This window comes from Takifugu rubripes, chromosome 4, assembly GCF_901000725.2.
Source record: "Takifugu rubripes chromosome 4, fTakRub1.2, whole genome shotgun sequence".
Classification (NCBI taxonomy): Eukaryota; Metazoa; Chordata; class Actinopteri; order Tetraodontiformes; family Tetraodontidae; genus Takifugu; species Takifugu rubripes.
In genome coordinates, this window is record NC_042288.1 from 7,834,102 (window position 1) to 7,852,801 (window position 18,700).

The following is an 18,700-nucleotide window of genomic DNA, read 5'->3' on the forward strand; positions in this document are numbered from 1 at the left end:
GCGAAGGAGACGCCACCTTTGGAGGCCCACCAGGCCGAGGGAGGTCACGGTCCGTGACCACAGGCGGTACCGCCACAAAGACCAGCCCGACCCGGACAGACCGGAGGCTCCACACCAAAGCACAGAGCCCCATAACCACCCAGGCCAGGGTCGACAATGGGACAGCACCCCCAGCGGTAGACCGGAAACATCTCCCAGCCTGGCAGGCCCCCATGAGGAAACACCATGAGGAGACACTGGAGCTAAAAACTGAAGGACTGAAACAGTAAATGGGATAAAAGGTATAAAAGCTAAAAACTGAGGAACTAAGAATTGAAGTAGTAAAACAGTACTAAGACTAAAACAGACTAAAACAGTAAATGGGATAAAAGGTGTAAAGACTAAAAACTGAGAGACTAAGAACTGAGGGAGTAAAACAGTAAAAGTGTCAAGTAGAATAAGGATGAGACATAAAGAAGCATGAAGACATAAAATAAATTAAAAATAATCAGAAAATCAATTAAAGGCCTGATTAAAAAGGTGTGTCTTGAGCCTCTTTTTAAAAATCTCAACAGTCTCTGCGGCCCTGAGGTTCTCCGGCAGGCTGTTCCACAATCCCTGTCAGACGTTCTCAGAAATGTAGCAGCATCCTGGACCACACAGGTGCTGCCTTGCAATTGTTGTTGCTGCCATTTTCCTCTGAGTCCATCGAGCAGCTCGATGCAGCCATTTTAGACATCTGTTCTTTTAACACAGTGTGACACGTGAATCCATTGGTTTCTTGTGCAACATTGCACTTTATAAACCTTCATAGAGATGCTCATTTGATGTGATTTTACTAGAAACATCTGAAAAAGAAACTGCGGCAAAGTCACTGCGTGCAGGTTAAAAGATAACTGTTAACAGAGTAGAGAGGATATGATAAGTTCCTAAAGTTCCATCGTAACAACAGGCTGTGCAAACATGCTAATCGTGGACTGGTCTGGATTAGCTAGTGTAAACAGATCCCACATTAGCATTCATGTAGAGATTTTGTCCATCTTCCTGTTTCTGAATCGTATGAACAGAGTTTGTCTTTTCATTTGGAAAAAAAAAAACTTCAGAAGATGAAGTGAAATTAAATTAAGGTTGGGGGTGGGGGGTGTCAGAAAGGAGAGAGCAAATATAGGTTGGAGAAGGGACCAAATCTGGAGAGAATATTCCATCAGTTGAGGAGCTGCTTCCTGTTAAAAATGTGGGCTGCTTACTAATGACTGAGATTGTGTTTTTGACACATACCTGATGAGAAATTGAGTTAAACCAAGGAGTTAAAAACAGTCGAGGGGCTTTTTCACCAGCTGCACATGAAGTGAATTCTGACTTTTTTCTAATTACAGTGGTTAATGACAAATATTCCCGAGATAAACGTTTTGTGTTGTTTGCCTCCACTGATCCTCTTTGCCATCTTTGTAAATCAGCCTGCACTTGCTGATATCCAGCTTCCAGTTTCAAGTGCAAATGTTTATGCAAGTTATGTTTATTTATCTTTGTAGCATTGTAATATTACTTTATTTTTTAAGAAGAATGATTTTCATTTTACAAAAATAAAAAGATATCTGTATTTAGTTTTTGGCAATAATTCTTAAAAATTTATTCAAACAACCTTTCATAAATAAATAAAAATAAGCTTTTTAACCTATTATTTTAAAATGCACCCTATTTTCTAATCGACCTTAAAAACATGTAACAATATAACTTTTTGTGGACCAGCCAAAGCAACCCTCCATTTCAAGAAATGTCCTGATCTAGCTGGTGAAAGTTGCATTCTGGTCCTCAGTATATCATTAATACAAGAATGGGTGTGAACACTGAATTTCTTACATGTGAAGACATCTGTATAGTTGCCGAGCATGTCACGGTTAGCATGCATGTTTCCATGCATGCAGACTCATAATAGTCACAACAGCTACCACATGAATGAAGGTCACTTCCGCCATTAGCGTCTGCCGTCACACAGTCCTGTTTTTATTATAAGACACGTCTTTTATTTATAAGACATGTCTGCATCTTCCTTAAAATGTATGTGCATCCTGAACAGCCCACATGCTGCACATGAATAAACCATGCCATTATTGCAGTGCATCTGCTTAACATCTATGAAAAGAAATGAGGAAGAAGTGTGTGTGTGTGTGTGTATGTTAATGTCACTTGTGATGGTGTGATTTAAGAAAAAAAACTGCATGTTGGTACCAAGAGCAGCATCCGATACATTTTAAGATTGCTAAAACGCCCTCACACTCCACCTCAGTCAACATGGTGAGAAGTGTTGGGATGCTGTGCTTTTATTCACATTCGGAGTTCAGGCTGCTGGTTGAGCAACGGCCACAGCAAATAAACACTGTCATCACAAAAGTTTTTTTCTTTTCCATTTATGTTCAGTTGCTCACTGCTGTAGCGCACAACAATACAAATAATCACCTATTCATTCAAATCAGGTCAAATTCCTCCATTCTTCTTGATTAGAAAGTGTCTGTCAATCATGTCCTATAAAAGTGCTAATTTATTTGGATAAAATATGAGTCAACATGCGGTGGCCACCATGATCCAAGAGGGTAATAAAGGAATAGCTTGAGATGCCATGTTCCACATGCCGCTTTGCTTCTTTGATTTCCACGCCGCTGGAACAGAAGACAACATGAATCCCTTCACATGTTTCAAGGCTGCCTGAGTAATATTTCCAATGGTGATGACCCCACCTGGACCTGCAATCCCACCCAGCCCATGAGGAAAGTGCATCAGCGGCTGAGGATGTTCTGTGCCGCCATCACTGAGAGCATTCTGACCAGCTCCGGGTGTGCTGCTGGAACAGAACCACTGCAGACCACAAACTCCCGCAGAGAGTGGTGGGAAGACTAAAAGACACTATCTGCAGGACATATACCCCCTGCAGAGTCCACTGGAGAGTCTGCAGGATCACCAGGGACCCCTCCTAACACAAATCCCCCCTTTCTCCCCTGCACAGCAGGCTGAAAGTCAGTCTGTACATTCACACATAAGGTGGGCTACAATTACAGATCAACAAGGCCATTTCATTGGACATCTGTCCTTGTCCCTGGACGTGAGCCAGATCAATCGACTGTGCTGTAAAATTGATGTTATGCCCCCTTTTCAGGGTGTTGGTACTGGATCTTTTAACCCTTTACCTCACAGATGGCAACCCTCACTGCAAACTAGCACGAGATAAGCCCACAGCGTCAGTGGCAGCTCTTCGTCTATCCTACGTTCCATTTTTGACTGTTGTGCCGTCCACATTTTTTAGATTCTCATCTTCATTTGATGCCCCCGAGCAGAGTGTTTCAGTGTAACTTCAGGCAGGCTAACATAATGATTTGAACCAACCTCAGCCTTCCTTGTGCAGGGCTCTGGAAACAGACAGCAAACCAAGACCTCCACTGTCTTATTGAAGTGCTCAATGCAAATCAAATATATGTAACGCTCTCATGTGGGGCGCTGCTTGAGGCATCCACATAGAACCGAAGCCCACACAAAGGGCCACAGAGAAGCTAAAGACCTAGCTGCTTCTCAATGACTCTGCCTGGAACAATAACGTCATTAAGCGGCGGCAACAAAGCCAAATGGAAAGTAATTCAAACTCTATGCAAACATGCATCACAATGCACAGAAGGAAGGCAACGGAGTGTGGTCGACTTTCACAGATGAAAACATGTAAACAACACATGGAACCAGCTGCTGGGTGTTCTGCAGGAAATCTTTGCAAAGTTTCAGATGTGCATCAAATAAGATCGATTTGCTAAATCACAAATGAATGCAAATATTCCCGGTGTTGATAAATTAACCCCCACCCAGTGTTGGTTGGTCAAGAAGCCATCAGCTATTTGCCTTTGCTAATACTCTAAATAGAGGCACACAATAAAAATAAACTGCTCACTTCCACCTGTTTGCTTTAGGTGCTCGATCAGAACAGCCTCTTTTTCTGTTTGCTTGTCATCTAAATGCCAGAACACACTGTAAAAGAAAATAAAGCTATTGAAAGCCCTCTCATGAAGCTTGACTCTCTTCCCTCTTATTACACACCCTGGCACAAAAGAGAATCTGTGTACGCAAACACAAAATGACTCTAGAGGTACAAGTGCTATGACGAACAATCTGCCCTCCTTCCTGTGAGCGTGTGGGAGAGAAAACCTTTTAGAGTACCGGTAGTCTTTGTCAAGAGAAAGCGCTCTGATAGCAGTGCTTGTATGGGCAAGAGAGCATTTTTCATCATTTCAAGCGGCAGTAAACATCTTCTTGTAAAGTGTAATGCAGGTTTTCTGGCCGAGGTTTTTTTTTTTTTTTTTTTTTAAATCCGTTGGACTTGTGTGTGTGTGAGAGTCGGGTGGCCGGCTGTGGCCTTAATAAGCCGCGGTCAAGTGGCGCTCTCAGATAAATGACACGGGTAACGGCAGAGACATTCCATGCATATTCCTCTATTGGCCCCGTTTAAACAGACGCATTATCATAATAGAGTCAGATTGATGGATGTGTGGCCGTCAGGGTTAAGATGGAAGGGTGGGAAGGTAAAAAAAAAATAGAAGTTCTCCTCTAAATTACTTTCATCTGTTATCCATTCATGTCATCGCTGAAAAGAACAAACAGAGAAGACCGCCAAGAAAAGTGCTAAGCAGCAATCTGCCCTGAAGACCCCAGCACCAGAGCAACACTGATACGCTTTCTGCTCCCCGGGGAGAAAAGCAGACTTTTAACCTTCATGTTAAACTCCATGTGAAAAATTAACCCTTTAGAGCCTGTTGAACCAGCGGTGTGGAAACCAGAAGTCAGTGATGGAGCGCTTCTTCTAGCGATGAGTTACACTCTCAGCCGAGCCTTCACTGTAGTAGCATTTGGTTTCTTCCTGGAGAAGTTACAATATATATATATACATATATAAATTGTTGCTCGATAAATAGAAGCTAATTCACAATCTTTCCCACACACACGCACACACACACACCTTCTATGGAGCCACGCACTGATGGCCCGTGCTAACAGGAGGCTGACTCGCTGTGACCAAGCTGTGGTAGGCACATATTGGAAAATCAATTACCAATCTCACTAAAGTCCCCTGCACACACACACACAAACACACAGGTACACACACACACAGGCACACACACATACGCTTGCACACATGATCTGCAATTCTCCTATTTAATCCAGCACACACTGTTCTCTTTCCACAACACAGCCTTGTTCAAACAGCTCTTCCATTTCACACACACCTGAAGCTCTGATGCCGAGTCCACACCATGTTTATTTCTGTGTGTGTGTGTGTGTGTCTGAGAGAGACAAAGAGAGAGATGGGGATTAGTCGGCGCGTTGTTGTGTCTCCCCCCTAAAGATATGGAGATGTATGCAGATATCAATTTATCATCCTGAAATGGAGAGAAAGGAAGAGACGGGAATGGGGAGGAAGAAGTGAAAGAGAGGTGAAGAGGGGACAGTGGAAGCAGAGGAATTCATATCACGTTCATCAAGCACACACAAACCATTTCTTAAAAATGCAAAGAGAGCGGATTCAATACCTGCATAACAATAGAAGCAGCACAAAAATCAGTCATTCATTCAGCCAGCCAGCCAGCACAGGCCTGGTCCAGGACCAGTTTTCTATTGAAAGTAATGCATTAGTTTATTAACACAACAGAAACTTACTGTGGGGTAAATATAGATATTTTATTGTGTCAGCTCTTGAAAGCTAACTCCTCTGTTAGTGTATTTATGCAGAGGGAGCTGCTCTCTTTGGATTAGGAGATGTTTATAGTTGGAAGTTGTCTTTCTTTGTGAGCAGCAACAGTTATTTCAAGCTTCCTTTCACAAAAGAGCAGGTATTCAGATCAGCAAGCAGCCTGAAGCAGCAAATCTGTCATCCTGATTGTTATTGATGAAAATAGTTTCCTCATATTCTATTTTTACAGGTTTACTTTATGTGTATATCAAGGTTTGTTTCGGCTGTTGTTGTGTTTGATACCTTATGTTACACAAACACTATACTGGGAGCTGTTTCAATTTCTCTAATCATATTAAATTTGTCCTGGATAAACAGGGAAACTTTTGTTTCTCAGCCTGTGAGCAGCTCCACTCATTCCCAAATGAAACGTCAATCCAACAACACGAGTAAAACGGGCTGACAACACTGAACGTGGCAGCTGTGTACTCAACTTTACTTGTAGCATTAGGATTAACCTTCAAAAAGTACAAAATCAAACACATAATTACTCCCAAGCATACAAGAACACGTCGGTCAAACACAAATAAACATATCTGACATACACATTTACTGCAGGCCAACACACACACACACACACACAAACACAGAAATTCAGCCTACTTCACTTTCAAACTGCTGTTGTTAAGCCTCTGTCCCACTACAACCAGTCTTACAGTCCATCCATTCCATTTTGGTCCTCGATGTTTGTGAGAATGAAAAGCTCCTCAGTCTCAGTTTGAGACATAAAGCTTCACTGCAGGTACCTGACATGAACGTGTGAGCATTTTAGCATTGTGCTAAACTCATTAGCCCCTAGCATCCACCTATGTTCCCATGAGTTTGGTGAAGAGTATCAACAGAGGGTGCATAGAAATGACGGTTCATTTCCTGACCTGTGTCCTCCTTTCAGCTCGTCTGACTGTCAATTTCCTCCCCTGCATCTCATTCTCTTACCAGGGGCATGTGGTCATCAACCCTGGCTCTGCACATATAAATCTGGGAAGCATCTTCTGTTCAAGCTACAGTTTAAGCTACAGCTAAGTAAAATCTAGATATATACATTTTTCTGTAGGTCTGGCCCAGAGATTGCATTTATTTCTACACCAGTGGGGTCAGTCAAGTTCCCTTTTATGAGGTGTTCACTGTCAAACTGGGATTAGACCACGGGAGGAACACAACCTAATTCAAGCCTTTTTGTCTGAAGGTGCAGGAACACATATCTGACAGGATATTAAGGGTGCCCCATATAAACTGTATCAACTTTTATTAATTTTTGATTTGGACGGACACAAGGGAAAAAATACCTTGAAAACATTGGATGGGCCCTTGGAGCAGTGACATTTGGAGCATATCATCGGCACTCACTTGATTTTCTTTGAGATGTGGGAATCATTTTGAGTGTGTGATGATGAGATTTCCAATTAAAAGTTTATCTCACATATCAGTTTGAATGAAGTCAGCTCACGGTGCCACCAAACAAACATCACGGAAATACCCACAGACAAAACCAGACATGGGACGTAATTTTGATTAGGCTATGAAATCCGCAGGTTATTTGAAAGGCTTTGGGAGAAAAATACTTTTTACAGCCATTCCAATGGATCAGATATTCAGAAATATTAAACCTGACTAATATCCAGAGAACAGCTGGAGGACTGAGACAGGAACAAGTCATATAACTTGTCAGGGGTCAAATACTTGTGTGGGGGAGGAGCCAGAGCTACGGAGCAGTGGTGGCCCTGCAGATGTGACGCGAAGGCGGTGATCAGAACAGACGCGCAGAACACATTTTTAAAGCACATTTCTGAAGCAAAACCAGCAACATGAGGATATCATCCAATACCTCAGCAGGAAAAGGGAGCAGGAATGATGAGAGAACACAAACAGTCTGTCAGGGAAACATCAGGCAGGTTCACAGTGTGCCCTCAGCACCTTTTGAATGTATTTTACACCTGTATTTCCATGTGGTCAAGTGCTGTCTGATTACCATCCAATCATTGAAAACACCCTTTAAAGCTTGATGTAATAGGTAGCCTGAGGGTAGAACACTATTACACACACACACATATGCATGATGCATACGCCACGGCTGGGACATTTGACAGTTGAGCTAATGGCCTACGCTCTTTTATTGTGTCCTTCAAAACAACAGACACAGACACACATGCAGCACATTCAGCCTTATTTATCTCTGCCTTCAAAGTCTGCATCAACAGGGAGGAAGAGGAAGAAACAAAGAGATGAGGATGAAAGACAGGGACTCCAAAGTGGCGAGTCTCGGTTTTATTAGAGCTGCTGAAAGCCTTGGCAGCCTGAGCAGAATGAAATTGCCTGTGCTGATTTGATTATATCTGGCGTGATCTTTAAACAAGAAAGAAAACAACCTGTGTTTTACATACATACTGTAGAAATTTGACAGCTGTTTCCATTTCCAGACAGTTATTTTCTATGGTGGAATCTAGCGCCGGTTTCCCAACTGTTTGCAATCAAATGCTAACATTGCTTCCATATATGCTGTATGTAATTAACAAGTGGAGTGATTTTTGGCTTATGCTGGTGATTACTTTGCCCAACCTGTCAGCTTTATTGGTATTTGCCATGAAAAATGTTTTGATATTTCAAAATGATTATTTCTTATTCATTGCTCCTGTTATGCTCATGTTGACATTTTAATCGGCACACAGAATTAATCATAAAAATTGCCTTTTTAAATGTGCTATTGTGAGCTAATGAACTGTAATAGAACACATGCTAGGATGTCTGTAAATGCATGTGTGCTTATTTTAAAGCTGGTTTTCTCACCATATCTTTGAATGGGGAAGAGGGATTTCTTTTTCTGAAAATGCATGCTGACTACTTGGCTAAACGACATGTGCGATCCGGGACAGGCTTATAATGTTTTACTTCCATCATAACCACATGTGTTCTACACTAAACAGATAACTCTCCGAAGCTCTCACATATGTGTTTGAAAGTGTAAACAGCATGTGAATCTTCGCACTGCAGGGAGCTGAGGCTGTGCTAACACGGTGTGTCTGAGATACAGCCTGCAGGCAGGGAGGTCCCGGCTGGCATCAACAATGTTTAATAATTCATACTGAACCGACGTTATTACATCCAGCTCTTATGCGCACCACTCATTCAGACATGGCCATTATCTTCTACAAACACGCTCGCGCGGGTGAAGCAACGGGTCGTCATCATCACTACTATTATGACTCCAAACAGCTGTTGGAGATGTGGGCTCATGTGGGTGGGGTGGGGTGGGGTGGGGGGGTAGTTAATGTCTACATATGTTAATAAGGCTGCTGGAAGGGCTGCAGCCAATATAAAGGTAATCCATAATAGATAACCATTAACAAATCTGAGCCCAGGGCGCAAGATACAGCGTGTCAGCCATATAAAGTCTTTCAGATTTTACATAGCTGCACCTGTAGGAATGCAATAAAGTATGTAAGATGTTTCCTTATGTCATAGTGAGAACTTTGTTCACCCCACCATGGGCCATGGGAACTAAAATAAAAGAGAAAAATGAGTCAATTATTTCATTGGAAATAACAGATTGGACATACAACATGAAATGGAAATAAAACTACAACAGTAAAATAATTAAGTTGTCTATATGCAATAAGGACAGTAGAATATAAAATAGGATTATTCAATGGGTTTATGTAAGGAACAGCTGGTAGCTAAAGCCTTTTGTGTGGGTGTTCGCAGGCTGGTGCTTGATTGACATCGCCTTGATTCTTCCTGTTATTTTGGAGCCACCTGCTCTTATTTGTTTAAATCTGTGAACAGAACCTCATCAGACCTCCAGCTCTCAGGGTTTGAGCCTTTATAGGTGGAATATTAAAGGATTTATTATATGACACCTCTCCTGCAGATGTAAACCCGTCCCTACACTGGACATTTTCTTCTTTTTAGCTCCATCTCTTGACTCGTGTGAGCTGTCCTGCTACATCCAGGTGGTCTAGTAGGATATCCTGGTATTTCCAGTGATATTGTGTGTGCTTGGGAGGAATGAGGAGAACTTTTTTCACGCTGAGGCAAAATGGAAGGAAGACAGTTTTTCCTCAGTTCCCGGGAGGTTAAAAATGTTGACAGCTGCTGGTGCCAGCGAGCCCATAGAGGTTCGGTAGATGGAAGTTGAATTGCTTTTAATAAGAATGACAAACACCTCTGGTGATTCAGGGAAATAATTTACAGTCTGCTTATCACTGCAGGATAATATTACCATAGTGAATGGGGGGCTAGCCAATGCAACTTTAATCCAGTCGTGAAAGGAATGGGGTTCTTCTCATCGCCAGGAAGTGATCTTTTTTAAATTTTGCCCTCATCCTGTTGTGAGACAGCACACATGGCAACTCAGTGGAGCCCCCACCCCACTGATCGAGGCAGCAGGCCAAGAGTGACACATATAATGCATACCCACTGACCCCCGTAGGACAGAACAAACCAAAAGGCCAAACATCCTGTGGACAGCCACGATCCTGCCCCCAAGGCAGAGCAGCAAATGCCCACCGACGGGGCCTCAGCAGCAAATGGTGCCATCACCAGATGATCAGGGACTGCACGCTCCCAACCCCGCCGGAAGCCAGCCACCCCAGGCACTGACATGTGAGGTGGGAGTACCCACAGGCCCCAGAGCGCACATACTCACACTCACACATACCACCGCCCCCAGGGTGAGATGTGCCCCACCCGAGAGGAGTGTTGCTCAGGGCGTCGATGTGATGCTGCGCATCTCTAGATGTGACGCAGATGGAACGCTCCTCGTTTGTTTCATGGGACGTCCTCTCCGACCGCTTTCTAATCTTCCAAGAGTGAATAATGTCCTTGCAGACGTGCCTCCATTTGCTTTGCCTGAATAAAATTCAGACATTTCACGCCACCTAACATTGCGCATGGAACAGGAATACAAATGCCCCCCACCCTCCATAAGGACTCCTTCCAGCCTGGTGCGGTTTAAAAAGTGCAGCAGTCAGTGCCGTGACTTGATAGTTTTTCCAATTAACTGTGAAGTCCTAATGGATGGCCGGAGCAGGTTGGTGAGCTCCCATTCATTGTGTTATTGACTATCGCTGCTGCTAACTGAATGACATCTGTTAAGGGTATCTGTTCCAAGGAGAGACGGCTATAACTGCAACGCACACACATACACACACACACACACACGTAAAGACTGTAAGTAAGCGGTAAGAACAGCCAGTGCTGCTCTAAGATGGTATCGTCTTCAGGTTAAGAAGAGATATTTCACCTCCAGTTGGTGAATGAATTGAGGTGAGGTCTTTCATTATCACTGGACATGCGCACGTTCTCAGATGCTAAAATGTCTTGTGTTGTTCGTGGGCTAAGAGTTAATGGTCAAATCCTTTTTGAATGAAGTCACAGGAAATCAGCCCCATCTAGTTATTCTGCCTTTAAGTTCCATTCAAAAATGCTTTTGGAGTTCTCTCTTTCTGATTCCTTGTAGCATGGAAACCGTTTTCCTGGGCTTCTGCCAGGTCTTAACCATGTTTTTTGGGTGAGGCTTTGAAATGATGCTTTTATCTGAAGATTATTCATTTTGGTTTGTGTTGTCATGAGAGGAGCAGAAATAAAACAGCCCTTTTTCCTTTTGTATGAGTGACTCAGTGGGTTGCAGGGAGATAAAGTGCACATCAGAAGCAGGGAGATGCTGAAATCCACCCACGAGACCCCTGATGACAGAGCAAACATTGTATGGACTGCCCAAAATTTTATGCTGCGTCCAGAGCTTATCATTATTTTTACTCTTCAAAGCAGGGCTTGAAGAGAAGCAGGATCAACTCCTTACTAAGTCTTCGATAAAATAAACAGAATGGCAAAGATAGTCTCATTGGTTTTGATTCTGCAACATTATCTCAGCAGAAAAAAAAAAAAATCTAATATGGATTTTGACCTTATCTGAGTGAGTGAGTGAGTGAGTGAGTGAGTAAGTGAGTGAGTGAGTGAGTGAGTGGCAGGCAGGCAGACAGGCATTTTTACCTAGTCGTTGGTCCCGATAGATCAACGCCTGTACCCCTATCCTGCGGCATTCCTCAAGGTTCAATCTTGGGGCAAATGCTTTTTTCATCATGCAGTCGCTCTCTCTCAAGGATGTCTTGAGCAACTCTCAAACCAGATGCATACAGAATACCTTCAGCCTTATTTTACTTTAAGAATATTTTCACAATACGACAGTTAAACTCCACATGACTGGATGGATGCAATCATGGACTGGATGGGCACCAAGTCATTGCAGCTGAATGCAGGCAAATGATGATTGATGATTCCTAAAGCTGCCACCTGATTAGAGTCGCCTCCTGCTAAGGTGCTCCCCCAGCTCAAAAAACCTTGGTGTCAGTTTTGATCAAACCATGCTTTTTGAGGAGCAAATGAAGACTCAGGCCAATTCTATCTGATTCAGACCTCAAAATGATCATGTAGTATCACTTCTGATGTATTATCCCTGCACTGGCTCCCTGTTAATTTCAGGATCCATTTTAAAAGGCTCACACTAATTTTCAGAGCCTCAACGGCCAGAGCTGCTTTCCTTCTCCCACCATGTGAGGTTGTTGCCTTCTACTGAAGGCTGCTGCCTTGTGTCCCTGTAGGTCAAAAACCAAATGTGACGGAGCCGTTCAGCCCATCGGGACTCTCTTCTCTTGAATTAAGAGTTGTAGATAGTTTTATCTAAATCTGTTGTTATCTTGTATATTTTTTCTTTTGTTTTAATTTGTTTTAATCTTCTGTATTGTTTCAATGTTATCTGTATTTTGAATCTTACATGTGAAGCACTTTGTTAGTCTTTTTAGTCAGAAGCGCAATATAAATAAAAAGGTTGTACAAGGGTGTGGGTGTGTGTTTGATCCAATTTCCATGCAGGTTATGATGGCACTCTCATCCAAAACTCGTATTAATTCAAAGACCAGAAAGACACACACACACACACACACACACACACACACACACACACACACACACACACTTCACCATCCTTGTGTTCCAAGGTCCGTCCTTGCTTCTCTTTTCTCCATCCCATCTGCCTTCTGTCTGTCTCTCTAATATCTAATTGGTGTAAACTCTCAGAATAGGTTATTAGGGACACCTCGCTGTGACAGCGGAACATTGTGCCCCCCCAATAGCCTCTCATGCCCTGTTTTTAATCCTGCTGACCTCATCATGTCCTCCTCAGGATGACCTCTTGTGCAACAACTGAGTGACGTCTTCTCATTAATTTTAGTTCAGGTTAGAATGACATTGTTTTCCTCTATGAGAGCCAAAAATACACCATGTGTATTTGAACACTCTTTCCAAGTAAAGGGGAGTTACAGATCTTTATTTCCGTGCTGAAACACTTCAGGGAAATATATAATTTTGTTTTCTTTAAACATTTTTGCAGAATTTATATAGAATATGCATAGAATTTCTCTTGCATCGTCAAACCTGAAGATGTGCCTCAATATAATTTGTGGGATGAGTCACACAGAGGGTGATATTTTGTTGTATGGTGCCATTCTGGTCAGCTTCCAGCACTCAGACTGCTTTATATTACAAGTGAGCATTTACCCATTTACTCATATGCTTGTGACAGAGAAGACCTCCCAGGGTTCTACCTGGGGAGACAACCCAGCATGCATATTCATGCAGTGGGGACTCCAGGTGCAATTTAAGTGTGAGCTCATCGTGCTTCAAGTGTTTTATTTGGAAAATAGCAGCCGACTTTAATTGAAGTGGTCTTAATACATCAGACAATGAGACTGAGGAAGCTGCTCATTACGTTCCATGTGCTTGATTAATGGCTGTGATCCATGAATCGTGTGTTCGGTGCAGACTGCTCATACAGGACCGTGCGTAGAATTCCATTGTTGTTGTTCCAGAATATTAAAAAAAAAAGAATATTTTTCATCTGTCCCAAATACAGCAACCAAAGCAGGCCTAAGGGTGAAAACATTGGAGTTATTATTCACACAAGCATTAAAGGACAAACCCGGTGGGACATTTAGGGTTCTGTACGTGGGAATGTGTCACATATATCATATCTCCGTGGTTCATTTTCAAGGAATAACATAAATGTCATCCCTGAGACCTTCATCATCAACAGCTGCTACCGGTTGAAGATGAGAATCCTCTAGAGTATGTGAGAGTTTTAGGGGAGAGTGTGCAATTAATCCTCATTTTACAGATCAGTAGTCTAAAGTTAGGTCATTTGAAATCAATTCTAAACCATTTTCTGCTTAGTTCCTCCCTGAAAAGCCACTATGAAGCAATTTAAGGTGGCTTTCACAGAATAAAGAAGGGAGAAAGAAATTCAACTCCGGATAAATTTTAGTAGGAATCAGAGGACTTTTAGCCATGAACGAGGGATGAGAGGTCCACTTTTGCCCGATTTATTGCAGGATCCCTCACCTCAATAGCATAAACCCAGTGGTTTGGTCTGAACGTTGCTGATGTAAATTAGACACAAGCAGCACGTCCAGCAGCTCTCTGGCTATCCTCTTTTCCAAAACCCGTCCAGATGTTCAGGAGCACAATCATTCAGGAGTGTCTCATCAGTACACTCTACCCCTGCTCCTCTCTTGCAGTGAAGTACTGTACTCTTGTGTGAGAAAGGAAACTTGTCAATCTACTTGTTTCCTATTGTTCCGTATCTGCTCCTCAACTGTTCGAATCCAGCGGTGCAACCTGCTACAGCTCACACAGTTCACACAGTTTGGTGCTGACAAGACTTTACTTGAATCAAGAAATGGCACCCCAGACACCAGAAGTTCCACCTTTTCTCCTCTGGGAGACTGCATACACTTTTGCTCGTCTACTGCCTTTTACCAAAGTCTACAAAGAACCTGAAAGCTTTTTAACAAGTTTCTTTATTTCCGGCTGACTGTGGGAGCGGTGTCAGTCAGTCTGTAGCATGCAACTTGTTCAGAGGGAGCAGCGTGGGTGACATTTCCCTCTGTCACACTTTCACTCATTTGCTGTTTCCAATTTCACCTCCTCTTTCAATATATTTCTCTTTTTCTGTCTAAAGCTGGGTATGATGACTTTGTGACAGCCTGACAAAAAATAAGGCCCGTTCTGAAGTTGAAATGTGGGGATCTTGTCAGGAGGGGAAGAGTAGGGGGTCTTTGTAAGGAATGAGTTTATGTCTCTGCATGTGTATCCCTTTGTGTGTATGGAAACTTTTGAAATTTGGGATGTATTCTGTGAGTGACAGGCAGTGGGTGAGGGAGGGAACATGTAGAATTTATAAATGGTTTTACGGCGTAACTGATGGCTTGATTGCCAAGGCTCCTTTAATTGTCATAAATGATCTAAAAATTGCATATAATCCAATGTTTGTCCTGTCAAAGAGCTTCCCAAATGTAGTGCTTTTCAGAGAGAGAATTAGTGACGTTTAATTTCTTTATCTGTCAGTGGCCTGTAATGAAGCAACATTACAGTTTCAGTTACTTTTTAATGCCTTAATTATGGTTAACTCTTATCTACTCTAAACCTAACCCTAACTTTAAACTATAATTTTACACTGTGGTCTTTCCCAACTCTTTACTCTAATTAATTTTAGATCAAAAATAATCAAAATCATAGACTGGTCTCATTGATTATTCTTTGTAGATGACAATTTAAAAATGTGCCAGATGTTTGGGATGGTACTTGAGATGGTAAACTTTGGTGCTTTAAAAAAAAGAAAGAAAGAAAACTCCTTTCTGTGCTGTGCACAAATCAATACATACTGATTTTTCTCTCAAACCAATGGATTGGGCCAGCTAGATCTTTTTTGTAGTTTCTTAGCGGCTACCGTTTTAGCATGACCAGTTGTGTCAGCCTGTTCATTTTGACATATCAGTGAAAGCACTTTTTACAAATTCCAATTGCAGAGCCGCTCTGTCGGGTGTTCGGAGCATTGCTCAAGGGCACATTTATCCACATTTATCCCTGCTGCCTGCCAGTCAAAGAACCAAGGAGTCCTTGAACTAATTTGCCAATGAGTCATCTCTCCATCCATTTTGGCCTCAGTTCCAAAAATCTAATTGGAGTGCTCCTTTAAAAGGCCTAAATTGCACACATGAACTGGTTCTCTTCCCCTCTTTGAACCATTTGTTATGCATTTTCTTTGTTTCTTTGTGCCTTTAGTTGTCCTAACAAAGCCAGCAGTCGACCTTCTGTACATTCTGAAACTTAAAAGCCCCCCCCCCCCCCCCCACCTTCTAATGAGAAAAAAAAAAAAAAACTTGCTGGTGTCCTTTTTAACATAAGGACATTTGGTGTGTGTGTCTGTGTGTGTGTGTGTGTGTGTGTGTGTGTGTGTGTGTGCCTATATATGTGTGTTGCAGAAACAGATGTAATATCACAAAAAACATCTGTCTCCAGTGTGTTAAAAGGGGGCCAGATATGCAAAGCTCTGTACTTGGCAGAAATACGAGGTGTTCGTGTGTCTGCACACGTGTGTGTATGTGAGATGAGCTTTTATTGGTTCATAAATCTGCTTCTGGGAGCTGGCTGGACCACTAAGATGGTGTGTGTGTGTGTGTATGTGTGTGTGTGTGTGTTTTAAAGTCAGTTATGTATTCTCCAATTAGTGTGATTCCCACAAAGAAGAAAAAAAATCAACATTTCTGCTTTTAGTATTTACCCAGATTTGAATCAGCATGCCCCCCCACATGTGTGTGTGTGTGTGCATGTGTGTGTGTGTTCCATTTTCCTCCCACAGTCCAAAAACATGCACTTTGTCTTGATTGGAGACCCTAAAGTGCACCTCAGTGTGTCGTCCACTCCTCATCCTGTGCAACCCCAATTAAGGGTAAGTGGCTGTAATCAGAAAATGGCGGGATCATGTCAATTACAGCGAGAAACCTAAAGAATTCCACAAGACGGGATCTGACCAAGTTCAGCTGATAGAACTGTCCTATTTCTATGTTTGACATCCAGAACGTTAATTGTGAGTATGTCTGTGTTCATAAACATCATTTCACATTTTCTGTATTACTGCCAATGTATTCTTTTATTTTATTATTTTATTTTTTGCATTTTGAAGCACAAACCTGCAGCTCACTCAGACATCTGATCTATCGTGACTATAAACGTACTAATATTATATGACTGCCGTCCTTGGACTGCAGAGATTTACCATGAAAAAAAACAAACAGTTGCAGTGGGACCTTTTTGGGGCCAGCATGTTCAAAGAAGAAAGAACATTGTGTATTATCACCACTATTAGCTACTTCCTGTCAGTATAAAGCCCATATTTCCCCATTTGCTGTTTCTAATATAGAAGTGTCATGCCTGAGTGGAAGTGTAAAGTACATTTTGTGAAATATATTTTAGTGACTGTAAGATGTGTTATATCAGGTTTTAGAGTTTCAAAGATTCACAAAATATTTAAATATCAAAAAATTCACAAAATGCAGGCCCACTTGAGAATTCTGAGGAGAACTCAAACCCCGCTGACTGCTAATGTCAATAAAACCATTACCATTGGGCTCTTTTCACTTTGTGTCTGGAGCAAAACATATTTTCAAGATATTGCACATAAAAGGAAACCATGACGATTTTTAGTGACTGTCCGATATGTGAGGATGGGGTTGAGAGAGTAGAGACCAAAAGAAAAGGACAGGCCAAAAAAGACAAGGGAAACAGGATGTTCCCCTGTCCAGTGTACATTAGTGCCTCAAAAAGATCAACAACAAGACAACAGAGACAAACAGGAGAAGAGGAGCAATGGAAGGTAAAAATGTGAGATGAAGTGTCAAAGGAAGAGAAAGAGAAGAAGAAACATGAATTAGGAGGATGAATAGAAAGGAAGAGAGGAATGATGTCAACACATGAAAGCTGCCCTGGCTGTCAGATGAAAGACTTTTTCACAACATGGATTTGACCTTTTTGGATACACAAACGCTGAGCTGAGTCACTGGAATCGATAGCATGTGATTCAGAATTCCAGGTTAAATGTAGCACTCCGAACTGAAACTTTAAAAACTGGAAAATTGTAAACAAAAATGGCTCATGATTTCTCCATGGAATGATTTTAAATATTGTGCCACACTGAAACTTATTTCTATTACACATAATTTACCTCCAACAACTGTCAGGAGTTAATGGAAATGAGTTTTAGTGTGCGTGTCACTTGTTTTTATTGCCTTCCTTTATTATCCGTAGTTTTCTGGCGTCAGGCTCTCCAATAAGGAACAAATGATCTGACAGCAGAACAAATTTAAACAGAAAAAAATGATTAGACCTGTTTTACAAAGAAGCCTAAAATGACACCAATATTCCAGCTATGCAGGAGAGATGTGAATGGTTTATTTATGTGAATGGTTTCATCACTGAAAGGCAAAAAAACACTTCTGCCCCCCTTTGAAGCTTGTCTGGGCTGCGATCTGCAGATTAAACTACAAAAAGCAACAGACAGTCTGTTAAAAGAGTGGCCCCAGTTTAAATATTTCTATTAAAAATTTCTCGCACAATGCCACTTTTATTATTTTTCTGAAATAAACTAAAGCAGAATTGAAGATTCGGCAGCCTTATTGGAAATTATAGAGGTCATTAACAGAAATAGAGACAAGAGATGGGAGACCTTGGGGGGAAGGAAGAATCTGGCAGTCAGAGAATCCGTTCTCACCGTAATGGCTGCTTGCTGAGAGAGTTCGTCAGTGTTCACTCTGTCGGAGTGTTTGAAGCACAAGCGTTTCCTGTTACCAGCAACCTCGAGATGAGAACACCTGTGTAGCATCGTGACGAGAGACTGCAGAAGATCATAAATGAGTAAAAACACAAGATTCTCTTCTGTTGAAAGAGTTGTGGGAGCGGGAGAGTGAAAGCCACAGCAATGTTTAAGGAATAAATTAATAAATAACAACGGACCAATTATGACTGGGAAGTTTCACCTGAATGGAATTGCTGCAAATTCCAGTTGGAGTAAACATACAAGTCCTCAGCAACTGAGTGAGATTTTGGATGAAATTTTGGTTAAACTCTCTCCAA